Raw genomic sequence first — 14,828 nt, 5'->3', positions numbered from 1 at the left:
ATTTAGTGACAGGTTAGCATCACACAGCTAGTTGGTAGCTGAGCTGGGATGCAGTCTCACATCCTGTGACTACAAAGCCAGGCTTGTCAACTCTACATGATTTTGTCATCTGACATCTTACTCAGAATAGCCCAGGCGAGGGCGACCATATATAGTTGTGTAATCAGATCGAGCTTTCTTTCAATCTCCCATTCCCTTCCCCATTCTCATCCTCTCTCACCGTCTTCCCTCTCTCCCTCCCTCCCTCCCCATCTCTCCTCCTTCCTTGCTTCCTCTCTGTCTTCCTCTCTCCCTCTGTCCTTCCTCCTTTCCTCACTCCCCACCTTCCTTCTTTCCTTCACATTCATTTATTTTACACCCATTGATCACTTACCTTGTGCCCAGATTAATTATCACAGGGGATTAAATATGAACAAACTGCGCTCAGGGGCTTGCTGGGTAGTGGGGTACGAGTATTCACATGTGCAAATAGCCACGATGCAAAGCGCTGAGGGAGGAGAGGATGACGTGTGGCAAGACACAACGCTGAGGGCCCACTCCTGTTTCCTCCTATTGGTCCAGTCACGCAGTTAAGTGTATTTATTGCCTGTTGTGTGCCAGGTACTATTCTAGGCCCTGCACCTGAGCTCCTGTCCTTACTGAACTTGCATAGGTACATCACTCTCTCCAGTCGATGAAGGAATTTGTTTTTCTGATCCAGAGCCAAAGTGGCCTCTTTTAAAGCTTGGAGAGGAGGGGTGTCCCTAGTTTCTAGAAATGTGAAAAATCATGGGCTTAGCCCAGTCCTGGTTGGCACTTTTGAACAATGAGCCCATCTCCTTACTCCTTGGATTTCTGAGCTGCCAAGTCCAGTAAAAACCAACTAGACTGGACGTGCTCTGTGGGCAGCAGCGACCTGGCTGTTTTGTTCACTGTTCTGCCATAGAGTGGGTGTCTTGTGGAAGGACTGCATTCAAACAAGATCACCCAAAGAGTTTTGGTCTCAAGTGTCTCAGAACCTCTTATCTGGGCTTGTGAAGGTTGCATTGCAAGGGTCTCTGGGGGAGGTCTTTAAGCTGCCAACGGCCTGCTGAGGTCTGGGGTTCCTGAACTGCCTCTGGTTTCTGTTGGCGATGGGCTGGACTCGAGCAGGACTGTGTGTCTGTAGCCCTGCTGTAGATGGCTTTGGCTTCGGACCTCCTCCAGGGCCACCTAGCTCCTGGGCTGGCAGCTTGTGTTCGGTCCCTCCTCCTCCAGGGACTGCCTCAAAGGCAAGATTACCCTAGAGCAGATAGGACCAGCTAGATATTGTACTATTCTAGTGTCAACACCACACTTTTAATTTTATAAAGCAAACGTCTCCTCTCATTACCTTTCTTTTGAAATAAATCAGCCTATAAATTTCAGCGGCCCTCGCTTCCAGCTCTATGCCTTTGGGCAAGCAGCAAGTTTGGAAAACAAGATTGCTTGAGAGCGTGAACTGGAATTAGATGACTCAGAACCTCATGTTGGGAGGCCGATTAAATCTTAATTTTGTCACTTGCCAGTGGTGTGGTCTTGGACAAGTCCCTTACCTCTCTGAGCCGGTTTCCTCATCTGTCAGTTGCTCTAGGTAGAAACTGAGGGTTCATTTCTGATTCCTTCTGCTTCCTGAACCTACACATTCAATTGACTAGCAAATCCCACTAGCTCTATTTCCAAATATATATCCCAAATCATCTATGTCTCTTTTTCACCACCGCCACCACCCTAATCCTAGCTGTTGCAGGGACTTGTCCAGTAACACCTACACCGCTCTCTGTAGCCACTCTTGCCCTCCTCTTTATTACATTTTTCATGAGCCAAGAGTGATTTTCCTTACAGCCCAAATCCAGTCATTTCGCTTTTCTGAGTATAGGTCTTCATCGGTGTTTCGCTGCATTCAGCATAAAATCCAAACCCCTCATCATTACTTTAAAGGCCTGACATATATTCATCGTCTGCCTCTTTCCCCGTTGTCTCCTGCCCCTGCTTACTCTTCCCCTCATGTGAGAACACATCAGGTTGTTTCCTATCATATCCCAGGGCTTTTGCACGTTCTCTTTCCTCTGCCTGGAAATTTCTATATGCTCACGGCCAATGCCTTCTCATCCTCTGACGGGAGCTTAGAAGTCAGATCTTCAGAGAGGCCACCCTGTCTAAAATTAGATGCCACTCATGCCCACCACTTGATCGCAGCATACTGTTTCCTTTTTCACACTTGTTCACACATTTCAGTTAACATATTTTGGTTATTTTTTAATTTGTGTGTTTCTGTGTTTCCTGTTATGATGTAACCTCCTGAAGGAAAAAGACTATATATTCTGTTCAGTGGTGTAACTCCAGTGCTGAGTAAAGTTCGTGACACACAGCTGGTATTTAGTAGCTGTCTGTTGATTAAATGGATGGATGGATGGATGACATGGTACCAAGGCACACAGTATGACTTACTAAGTAAAAGCTATTATACTCTCCTACTAGAACTTTTCCATAGCAAGTTCTAATACCAACTGGCATAAGCAAACAAGAGACTTTTATCAGCTTAGGTAATAGAAATTCAGGGAGGTCTGGATGCAGGGGTATCCAGAGGTCTGGATACTAGCATCTATTTCTTGGATGGGCCCCCTCCACGTGGCAGGCATGAAGGGTACCAGCTGCTAAGCCTCATTTCCTTCCAGCCTGTCGTGTTTCCCCAAAAATAAGACCTAACCGGAAAATAAGCCCTACCATGTTTTTCAAGATGACATCCCCTGAACATAAGCCCTAATGCGTCTTTTGGAGCAAACTTTAATGTAAGACCCGGTCTTATTTTCGGGGAAACACAGTAGTAGCAGTAGTGGTGGTAGTAGTAGTATTCCAGGGAAGGCTCTGATTGGCTTGGCTTTGGTGATGTACTCATATCAGAACCCATCACAGGGCTAGGATGATAAAGAACCCCAGTTGGCCCACACTGGGTCAAGGGCTCAGCCCTTTGTCAATGTGGTAGAGGGCCTGAAGGGTCAGGGCCACCTGCACTCAGGAAATGGGTTCCTGGAGGGAAGACAGCCAGGCTGACAGAAGAAGAGACATCACAAATACTCTCACTCCCTCAGAGAGCAATAACAGTTGCTACTGCAGCACCCCACCCGCACCCTCACCACGGGCTCTCAAAGGGGATAGGTGGCCTGGCTTTCCCCTGGGGGTTTCAGGGTTGACCATCGTGTCCCATTTCCCATCAGTGAGCAGAAGTCTTGTGTCTGTGTGGGAGGCAAAGGGCCTCAGGCTCAGAGATGGTGTGTCAAAGGCCTAAACCCTTGGGTTGGTCTGCAGAGATCATGTTTCTAGAATGTAACAGGTGAGCCTATCCCTCAGTTGTTTTTAATAACATTTTTCATTTTCTTCACTATGAAAGGAAGTAGTAAATACTTATTTTAGAAAAGCAAAGAAAATAAGTTATCTATAATCCTGTACAGAGATAATCATTGCTTCTTGGCTTTTTAGGTTTTTTTCTTACTATCCAGTAATTTACATGTATGTTCAGTTTCAAAGTGTGAAAAGTGCAAAAATCAAAGAAAACAATAATACAACCGTTTGTTGATGGTTTATCCCATAATCTTACTACTCAGAGGAAGCGCTGTAAACATTTTGGTGCCTTCCCTTCCAGTCGGCCTTCTTTGTTGGTTTGTTTTTCTTTTCGTTTTCTTCTTTTTAAGTGTAATTTGTTCATGAATTTAGTGAGTGTTCCCAGTGTGCCCAGGACCAAGCTGTGAGCTTTACATAGAATGTCTCATTCAGTCCTCCCAATAACCTTATGAGGAGGTGTCTTAGTCGCTTCAGGCGGCTGTAACAAAAATATCACAGACTGGGCAGCTATTATAAACAACAGAAGTTTATTTCTCCAAGTTCTGGAGGCTGAGAAGTCCAAGACCAAGGTGCCAGCAGATTCGGTGTCTGGTGGTGACGTACTTCCTGGTCCATAGATGGCTGTCCTTCTGCTGTATTTTCACATGTCAGAAGGGGCCAGACAGCTCTCTGGGGTCTCTTTTCCCAGGGCACTAATCCCATTCACGAGGCTTCCCCATATGACCTAGTAATCACCTCGCATAGGCCCCGCCTTTACATCCATCACATTGAGATTAGGTTTCAACATGAATTTTGGAGAGATATAAATGTTTAGTCCATAGCAGAAAACAATGCTTTTATTCCCAGTATACAATAGAGACAGAGAAACTTGAGTGACAGTGTCACTTTCCTGAGGTCCCCTAGAAGGTAAGTAGTAGAGCCAGGATTCATATCCGGGGAGTCTGGCTCCAAAGCTGGGGTCACCACACACACACACACACACACACACACACACACACACACTGTAAATTCTCTCAGATAGGACCATGTGACCTGAGCATCTTTCCTTTTTCTTTCATTTAAAAAAAAAAAAATTAATTAGATTTCCAAATCTAATTACAACTGTTCACTGTAGGAAATTTTGAAAATGTAGAAAACCTCAAAAAAGAAAATATAATCCCCCACAATCCCAACAGCCACTGGTAGGCAGCCACTTACCGTCTTACATTGTTATTTCATTTATATACAGTAAAATTCACTGTTTTTGAGTTCATGAGTTTTGATAGCTGGTGGTTCCTACGGCTCTGCCTGTGGGTGTCCAAACCACCCAGCCCCAAACCTGTGAGATATGCAGAGGGATTGGGGAGAGTTGGAGTTCATGTGGGGGTGGGGGTTCCCCTGATGATTTACTGGGAAGAGGGAGGTGATCATGTTCCTGATTGACTCAAGGCAAACATTTTGAAGGGGGCAGCAAGGCAGGGGAAAGCTCTCTGTATGTGGCCTGGTACCCTGGGCGCCTGGATCCCTGGCCCCCTGCAGCAAGGCCTGTTGGAGCCTGCGGGTCTCACACCCAGCACCTGCTCTGTGAGGTATGTGCTGACTCCCCAGCTCCCAGGCACAGACTATTTTTGGCTGCAGTGACTGTTCACTACAGTCATGAAAACAAAAACTCTCCCTGCTTCCTTCTTCCCTGGGACACCGCAGCAGGGGCCGGGGCTGCCAGCGACCCTGGGATCAGGCCCCTCACCATGCATTGCCTGTGGAGCTGGGTGCCGTCCAAGGGTACAAGGGGCATGGGTGCCCCACCACCCGTGGTGCTGCGAGAAGCACGAGGTCTGGACCAGCCGAGGCCGGAGGGTTGCGAGGTAGGCACTGGGGTCTGGGAGCAGGCGGCCTTTCCGTGAGTCCCTGGAATGGGACTATGGAGCTGCGCTCAGAGTCCTTGCTTTGCTAACTGTGGAACACGCCTGGAAAACTCTGCATGTTGGAATAGAATGTGACTTCCATTTCATTATTTCATTCCCTTTCTTCTTGTGGTCAAATGGCTGGGGAAGCAGTAGAATCTCCCTAAAATAGATCTTCCCTATCCTTCTAGTGACTGGTTTGGGCCTGCGGTTTGTGCTTTTGGTTGGAACAGGGCATGCATTTGTTTTGAGCCTACTCCTATAGGGAACTTAAGAAACTGGGGTTGGACAGGCAGACCCAGCCCTGCCTCTCAGTGCTACTGGTCAGCCGGGCCAGGGAGGCCAAACCGTGTAGAGACGTGAGTGCTAACTTTGGAGTTACACGGACCAGGGTCCAATCCAGGCACCATCACTCACTTGCTGTATCTTCTGTAAGTTAATCTCTCTGAACCTCACTTTCCTTGGCTACCAAGCAGTGTGCCCAGGCCATTTCATGGGTGGCAATAATACCAGTAATTGTTATTTTTATGAATAGACTGGTTGTGAAAAGAGGAAGCACACCGAGAAGCTGAGTAAGAATCAATGTGCCACAGCCCTGGGTGGCTCTAGGCCTTGTCTCAGACCCTGTGTGTTTGGGTGTAGCTGGTGATGTAGGATTTGCTTTTTTTTTCCCAAAAGAAGTAAAGTGTGCGCTGTCACCTACGTGGGCGTGGGTAGGGTTAGGCAAGAACATGGAGTCAAGGATTTCTGCCCATCCTCCATCTTTGGAGCCACTGAGACATTAGGGGACGTGCCAGGTTCCAGATGAGGCCAGGAGCCCAGCACCCCATTGCTTCTGGATTCCACAGGGCTCTGGGCCCACGAGGCGAGCACATGGCTCGGCATTCCTTGGACCAGCGCCTGTGGAGGTGATTCTCAGGGCAGACCTCAGGGAGGTCTTCCCCTTGGCCACTCAGAAAACCTGTGCAGGGATGAAACCTTTACATCTGGGTAAGCAATGCCCACCATGGAAAATGCCCTCCAGGAGTAGGGTGTGTACTGGTGTTGGTCACCGGCAGGGCACTGGCTCTGGTGCTGTTGTTCTGGGTGACCAGGCAGGTCCCCTCCCCTCTCTGGGCCTTGGTTTCCTTCTCTGTAAAATGAGTGTTGGACTAGATTGTCTCTAAGGTCCCTTCACACTCTGCCTTTGACCTTGACAGAAGAAGGGTTTCTCTCCTGTTCTCTTCCTTCCCTCATGAATATCCATTGGCCCCTTTTGTGCCTTCAAACCCTGGTGACTCTGGATGGCCTCCTTGGCTTGAGTCCTAGCCGTCCCCTTCAGGGCCCCATTGGGCTCCCTGCCATGCTGTAGGGCAGGAGTTGTTTACACGGTTTCTGGAAAACTACAGAGAAGGGGCTGCCTACCTCCAGGAACTCCCAGGAGATCTTGCTTGCCTGCTTGGACCCCCATGGGGGTCCTCTGAAACAATGGGCCCCTGTCCTCAGGCCGAGCAGCCTGGGTCTCAAATCTCTAGCTTTAGACTCATTACCTACGGCCCAGCATCCCCCACCTGGACAAACAAGCCAAAGGACAGACCCCATGCTGAACATGCCTCTCCCTGGGGGAGGGGTCTGTGATTAGTCTCCCGGCCCCCGAGAGGGACTCTCGCACCCCAGCACTGGGGTCAGGCTTGTGCCAGGGCCCGGAGCAAAGCCACTGTGCCTGCAAGTACAGAGGAGGCAGGAGATGAAGATAGACGACTTGTCTGGGAATCCTCTAACGGAGTTTGAACAGGGGAGAATTGAAAGGGGGAGAAGATGGGCACCAGCAGGCCACAAAGATGACTGAAGATGTGACCACACCCGAGGGCCGCTGTGTATTTCTGTCAGTGCCCTTACCCCCAGGAGAGTTGGGGTTCCCCACAGGGAAATACATTTCAAGCCAGACCCCGTTCCCTGCACCCTCCGCATAGGATTACCAGGCTTCCCAGTATTCCAGGGATCCTCCCAGTTTAGGACTCTTGTCCCGGGGTAGTTACTGACGGCTCCACCTTTCCCTCTCAAAAGTGTCCCTGTTGGGATGGCATAGGATCCACGCATCCTCCCCTCTGGAGCCCGTCCTCTCCACCTAGCTGCCCACCTGGCCTTCGTCCCCACTGCCACCCTGCTCGTTCTCTCTCACCTGCTGCATCAACCAGGGACGCAGGGGAGGGTGGCTGCAGATCTGGGGACGCTCTGCCCTGGAGCAGGGCCCGGCTTGTGCGGGGAGGGACTTTCCCATATGCCAGTTCCCCAGAAGCCAAGCGTCACCGCTGGTTAGTGTGTCTCTTTGGCTGCTGGCAAACCCTCCCCCTGGCCTACCCTGACCCCAATCTGTTTTGTTTTTGTTTGTTTTAGAGTATTCCATTTTAACTTGCGTTTTACTATGGAGTCCAGTGAACAATAGTGGGGTGTTTTTGTCCCACGATCAGTAAACACGCTGGGTGTAGAGAACCCTCTGTAGAAGCCCACCCACCTCCTCTCCATTTCGGGAGTAGCATGTATTGGGGGGAAGCACACAGCCCCCAAACTGGTGTGTGTGTGTTTCTCAAATGCTGGACATGTCTGGCCACTTTCAAACAGCATCCAGGAGGCGTGGTTTTGGAAATGTGTGTTGATGACCCAGAGAAAGATGACAATATGCAGGCTGCCGAGATGGCAGATGTGGGCCCGCCTCAAAGCCTCTTCCTGTGTGTCCCCTTTCTGCTCATAGCGTGCTGGGGGCTGGACAGGGAGAAGACATGTCAGCACATTGGGAAGCGGGAAGGAAGGAGCAGTGAGGCCCAGGGACACCAGGAGATGGAGCCCAGGGATGTGTGTTTGTTGAGTGGCTGCATGACGCGCTGGATCAGGGGTTGCCAAACTGTGGCCCCTGGGCCAAACCCAGCCCACCAGGGGTTTGTTTGTCTAGGCTTTTGAATGGTTTTCACATTGTTAACTGGTGGGGTGGGGGGAAAGACTATTTTGTGACGTGAAAATTAAATGAAATTCACATTTGTGTCCATACTAAAACTTTTTATTGGAACACAGCCACACCCATCTATTTACATATTGTCTGTGTCTGGGCGACAATGGCAGAGTTGAGTAGTTGCGGCAGAAACCATATGGCCTGCAAAGCTGAAAATGTGCACTCTCTGTCCTGTACAGAAAAAAATGTGCCAATTCCTACACCAGGTACCTCAGGGTTTATAGGAAAAAGAATGGGACCTGGGAGGCAGCTACAATACAGGCTCTCCGGTGATGGTGGTGGCTGTGGTGACAGCAGATTCTGCCAGAAGCTGGAGATCTGGTCCCAGGCAGAGGTAGAAAGCACCCGCTTCCACCAGAGGGCAGGAGGGGAACTGAGGGGGAGCCCAGAGCCCAGGGGGCAGCTGAGCGGGTTAAAAAGGAATGTGGCAAGAAGACCCCCTGGGAGGCCTCCTGCAGCTGCTTTAACCTCACAGCTGGAGCTCATCCCAGCTGTGTGGGGGCAGGGCAGGGTATGGAGCCAGGAAAGCCAGATGTGGCCTGTGATGCGAGGTAGACTGTGCCCTGGGAAAAAGAGCTCACTTTATAGAGCAAAGAAGTGGGTACCAGCGCAGACAGGGCTGGCTGGCTGGGACTAGGTAGAGATGGCCATGCCTCAGCTTTACTAATCGGTTTGTGTGGCCTTGAACAAGTTACGTACCCTGCGAGCCTTATCACCCATCTCAGGATGTGATGAGCATTGCATGCCCTGACCTAGTTCATCTAGCAGGAGATACATACGTATAAATGCTCATCAGTTACCCTTTTTGACCCCCCATCGCCTCCCCTTTGACCTGCATCCCTCCACCTCCACACCTCATCTCCCCACGGCACCATCTTTCTGAGGCTTTCAAACCCAGACATACCAATACGTAGGCCCAAGACAGCTACTTCCTGAACATTCCAGCCAAGCTCCCCATTCTGTGAGCCCTGCCCCTGCCTTGTGGGAGGGAGGGAGGCACTAGTGTATGGGATAGGACATCTCCTGGGACATCTGTGCACTTGGCCTAGGCTGGGGTTGAGTTCAAGAAGTGTGGGCCTCATGAGGTGACAGGCAGGAGGTCAAGCCCCAGAGTGCAGCCCTGCCGTGGCCTGACCTGGCCAGACCTGCCTTCTGAACTAGGCCTTCTCAGACCCTTTCTTGGCCAGACTTAAAACCCTGAAGCCTGTCTGCTCTCATGGTCCTCACCCCCAGAAATTCTGATTTGATTGGTTTGAGGTGGGGCCCAAGCATCAGAATTTTTTTTAAAGCCCCCTAGGAATTCCAGGGTGCCACCAGGGTTGAGAGCCGCTGATGTGATCTAACCAACACCCACTCATTTTTTAAGTGATGAAACGAAAGTCAAGAGAGAGGCAAGGTCTGACCCATGGTAAAAGGGGTTCCAGGGACCAAATCTGACACTTCCTTCGCCATGCTGGCCAGCGGGGAGGTGGTAGAGCGGCCTCTAGGAAGTGACTGATTTCTCCCAGGAGGGGCTTTTCCTTGTTTTCCAGGGCTGTGACAGTAAAGAGGCTGGGCCCAGATGCGGTCCACAGGCAAAGCCAGTACCCCCAAACTGTTTGCTGATCTCTTTGGAAATCCCAGGAGGCTGCCTGACCCAGGCCCTCACTGCCTCAGCCCTTCCTGTGCCTCCCAGAATATCCAACTGTTATCCAAGTCTCACCCCTCCCTGTCCCTCAGCCCAAAGGTGGGGAGCAGTGAGGAAGGAACATATCAGGTGCTCCCTTGCCAACTGGAGGCATGCAGGCTCCCCGCCTGAGCTGCCATAGAAACACTCCTGCTCTTCCCTCTGCCCCAGCCCCCCGGGTCCTGGCCTCAATGGGGTGTGTGGGGTTCTGGGAGTCTACCTCTGGCCTCTGGTGGGACCAGTTCCCAGGGAAGAATCTGTGGCAAAGGATCCTGGCCCTTTAATTAATCCCCATCCAGGGAAGCTGGGGGAGGCCTCTGCCTACACATCCCAGAAATCCAGGTTCTGCAAATGGACCTTGAGTGCTAGCAGCACTGATTGGGGCAGTTGATTGACCCATCCTATGCTCTAGGACTAGAAAGCTAAACAGATAAACAAAGCATGGGTTTGTTTCTTGGTCTTCCTTCAACCTTGGCCTTCACCCGAAGGCTGGCTTGAGCTGCCACGGGTTCTTGTACGTGGCCCACACACAGGCATTGAAGCCCCTGGCAGTTCCACTGTCCACCTGACTGACCATGGCGAGTGTGGATGGCTTTTGGTGTAAGCCGGCACAGATTTCTAAGTATAGACCCCAGGCAGCCCCGTGGCTGCCGGTAAGTCCCAGGATATCATTTGATACCCAGCCTGGCCTGTGACACCGGCCAGCTGCTGAGGGGAGGGGACAACTGTGTTTGGCCCAGCCCACCTCTGCCTTCTTCTATAGAGAACAAAACAGCAATTTAATTAACACAGACTGGGGGTGGGGGACCTCAGTGCCCAACTGACCCTGCCCTCTAATTATTATTAGAAAGAATAACTTAATGTCACCCACTGGAGAACGTACGTCGTTTCTCGAGGGCCCAGACAAGTGGGAGCCAGTGTTCTCTGGAACTCTTTTCCTGTCCCATGTTCTCACTGCCCTACTTCTGTGCCCCCATGTTCACCTGACACTCGTAGGACCCACGGGAACCCCCACAACGGGCTGAATATCCATGTCCTCCTCCCTTCTTGGTTTCAAGTCCATATTTTCTTCTTTAGACAGAAGCTGAAGTGGGTGGGCAATGGTTCTCCTCAAAGCCTATGGACTCTGCCTTTATCCCTTCCCCAGAACTCCAGGGGATGCCCTTGGCTTTGAGACAACTTGGCATCTTCCATCCATGAGTCTGCAAGCAGGTGGGAGGCCCTCCTGGGGTCGTGGGGCCTTTTAGACCTGACAGGCTCTCAGAGCGGCTCCACTTGCCAGGTTGTCAGCAGGCCTGTGAATTCACCTTCAGCAGGTGGTTAAACTGATTCCCTAATTTGCTTTCCATTGAGATTACCCAGAACATTTGTACACGAACTACTCTGGTCCGAAATAACTTCCTAATTCAGACTTGGCAGTGCCTATCACCATGGGTGGGCGAGTCACATCTGTGTGTGAGGTTTGGGGGTGCCAGGTTGCTTAGGGGGCATTGCTTGAGTTGTGATAGGAGGAGATAGCAGGGTCACTCCAGAGGCCTGCACAGCCACTAGGGCAGCCTGCCTGTTGTCTAGCCGCAGGCCCAGGCGATAGCTAGGGGCACGTGATTTCTTCATATACTGGTTCCCCTGACTCCAGCATGCTTGCCTCATGCACTCTCCCCTCTTGATTGAATTGACTTCCGGTCCGAAGTCACTTGTAGGAGTTGGAGGGCTGAGCACTTTGTTTCCATGGTGGGGCCCCAGAGCCACGTCGGGCGCCTCACGGAGGCCTGGCCACTCCAGGATATGCTGCCCAGGGCACTTGCTGCTGAGCCGCCATCCCTCCCCATTTGCCTACAGAGATAAAGCTTTAGAAGTTGCTGATCAGACAGATCTTTGGAATGTGTCAGATTCTTCACACAGGGTCTCCATGAGAAGGTCTGGGGACTCTGTGTGACCATGGATACAATTGTTTGGTCTGCACAGATTTGCATTAGCTGCCACCATGTAAAAATCAGCCATTTTAAAATAAAATTTCTGGCGCCTCTCCCATAGCCTCCCCTCGTACCCCAACACAGTGAGGCCATCGCCCTCGCTGCTGTCAGGTTTCTTGTTATTTAGTAAAGAGACAAGAGAAGTATTTCTAGTTCTTGTATCTCCATCCAAAGATAGATCAAGGGGGCCTCGCCCCACTGATCTCATTTCTTCCCAAGGCCTAGCCCTGAGGCTATATTTGAGACCCCCACTCTATGAGGTAAACCAGCTGACTGGTGGATAGCTTCACTGACTGCAGTTTTTAGAGAGAACAGAGTGGTCCCTCTGCCGAATTCAGTGATCCAACCCTGCAGGGAAGAGGGATTAGGGAAGAGAAGAAACAGTCAGAAATCGTGGTGGTGATGGTATGCTAAGCACTCTCCTTTCATTGATGGACAGGCAGAGTTCACACCCCAGGAAGCCATGCGTGTCCTTAGAGAGGCTGGGGCCGTTGCATTTTAGTGGGACTCTCCATAGGCTCTTCTGTCCCGTTCCCCTGCCCCCCAATTTTGTTTTGTGTTTTGTCCATCCTTGGTTTGAATCAGAGCATAAAGAGGGGGCAAAAGAGGGAAGGGAAGGCAGCCCCTGGTCCCTTAACTCCGTGGGGTGCAGTGATCTCTGAAGCCTCAGAGGAGTGGGAAAAACTTTGCAGCTGATTTGAAACTGTAAGGGAATGCCTGCTTGTTTTCATTCATTTTTTTTAAGGGAATGGATTTGAACATATTCTTTCTCTTTTTTAGGGCGTTACTTTACTTGCCAAAGAATTCCCACTTTGCAGTATAGTTTTTGGGGGGTTTTGTTGTTGTTTTCAGAAAGCAGGTAGAAATTAATTCCTTTAACTTACTTTGAAAAAATAATTTCCCCCAAAAGGTAGCTGCTGCGTCCTCAGGCTTTGCCAGGCTACTGACGGACAGACAACAGGAATAACCGAAGGTGCTTTAGGGGCCCGCACATTTGCGTTTCAGCTCTAACGCTGCCAAATCGCCTTGCAGAAGGTCTCTGACCCTCAGTAAAATGGGCTTAACTGCCCCTCCTTGCTGAATTGTTTTGAGTTGAGATAGTACGCAAAGCACTGGACGTATTGTACTGGCAAGTAGTTTGTAATAATAAATGTAGTTATGATGTTTGAGACACTGAAATTGGTGTGGGTGGGGAGGAGAGAAATATAAAGAAAGAAAAGCAATCCCTACTGCATTGTAGATTGTAGTTAGATTGGGGATTGGGTTTCTAGGCTGGTTGGAAACCTGCTGAGTCATCACAGTCTTGGGAAATGCAATGTAGGAGTGTGGGTAAGAACTGAGGCCACTCCAGGGATAGGTGGAGGGTTGTTTTGTGAAGCTGGGTAAAGGTCAACGTCACTCCATTTGTTCTTGCCCTGACAATGTTGCCAACTTGCTTTTCATAGTAAAATGAGGGGGAAAGATGTCAAAACTCCATTTCGATGGAGTGTTACTTAGGGCAATAAAGGAAGACACACTGATGAACAAAAGCTTCTGCCTTGGGACCATTATCTAATCGGCCCCTTCTCTGTGCTGTTCTTATCATCGGTTTCCTGTGACGCTTTAGTTTTATCTCCTGGAAGGATTTTTGTCCAACCAATGATGATGGGCTGCTTCTTGGTGCATTTGGTGCTTATTTCTAATTGTGGGTGTGAGTCATTCTGAAGAGTTACAGGATTCTTGTCCTCAACTCTGGAGACAGACGACGATACAGACAAGACACAAAGGTGGGAGGGGAGGGACGTGACCAGACTCCAGGGGCCACATGCTGGGCTTCAGCTGTGGCCCCCACCCCCAGGTATTACAAAGCCCCCAAACCATTGCCCCACTGACTCACAGCCAGTATCTTCATCAGGTTCAGTTTTGACACTTGAGTCTAAGATTTATGGCAACGGACTGACTGACAAAAACGTTGTTCTTTTCAAATAAAATTAGACCCAGCTTTCTAAAATAGATGAAAATCAACTTAGATTCTCAAGAACTTTGAGCTTTATATGAATCATCTGATACGGGGTGTCTGGTCTTGCCTGTTATAGAAAATCTGAAAAATATAGAAAGGGTGGGGCCAAAGAGGGAAAAAAACAGGTCTTACCACTGGTCACGTAGCTCTTTGAGCTTTCTCTGTGCTAAGCCATATGTTATTTTGCAGTACAATGACTTGTTTTCATGTCAGTCACCCCGCAAGCCACTTGAGGCCAGGGACATGTTCCATTGTGCTGTCTGTCTGCTCCAGGCTTGGTAACACATGTGGTTCAAAGCCATCAGAGCTAGAGGTGTTTCTAACCTCCTTGATGAGAGAAAAGACCACGCGCTTTGAAGTCAGCTAGGTCTTGATTCAAATACTCACACTTTGTATTCGTTTTCTGTTGCTGTGTAACCAATCACCACAAACTTAGCAGCTTAAAACATCCCCCGTTTACTAGCTTACAGTTCTGTAGGAGGAAGACTGAATGGAGGAGGCCAGGCAGGCTCAGTTAGCTTCCCTCCTTAGGATCTCACCAGGCCAAAGCTGAGGAGTCAGCCAGGCTGGCCTTTTACCTGGAAGCTTTGGGAAGAAGTCGTGTTCAAGTGCATTCAGGTGATTGGCAGAATCTAGTTCCTGGTAGTCGTGGAGCCTCCCTTTTCCTTGCTGGTCTGCTGGGGGCCACTGTCTCTCCTAGAGGCCACCCACATTCCTTCTCAGGTGGCCTGTCCACCTTTCAAGTCTGCAGTGGAGTCCTTTTCATGCTTTGAGTCTCTCACTTTCTCTGTGCTACTTTGAACCCTTGAAAGGTTTCGACTGAGAATTAACTAAGGTAAGGTGGTAAGGGCCCATACAATGCTTGGTGAGGGTTAATTCTTTGTAATCCTTCTCTCACTAAACCAGTTTTATTTGAAATCTATCTCGAATGATTCAAATACAGTGCCACAAAACTGTAAAGGGTCGTCTTTATCTCAAGTAC

At 49.9% G+C, this 14,828-nt stretch overlaps 1 protein-coding gene across 8 annotated transcripts in view; it reads left to right on the top strand.

Annotated features, from left to right (window-relative positions):
* The window catches only part of KSR1 (kinase suppressor of ras 1), a 144,705-nt gene that overhangs the window by 84,120 nt on the left and 45,757 nt on the right, over nucleotides 1–14,828 (top strand). The window lies entirely within an intron of this gene.

The sequence above is a fragment of the Rhinolophus sinicus genome, linkage group LG15 (genome assembly GCF_036562045.2).
Source record: "Rhinolophus sinicus isolate RSC01 linkage group LG15, ASM3656204v1, whole genome shotgun sequence".
Classification (NCBI taxonomy): Eukaryota; Metazoa; Chordata; class Mammalia; order Chiroptera; family Rhinolophidae; genus Rhinolophus; species Rhinolophus sinicus.
Note: the sequence above shows the minus strand (reverse complement) of the source record. Positions and strands in the feature narration are given on the sequence as shown.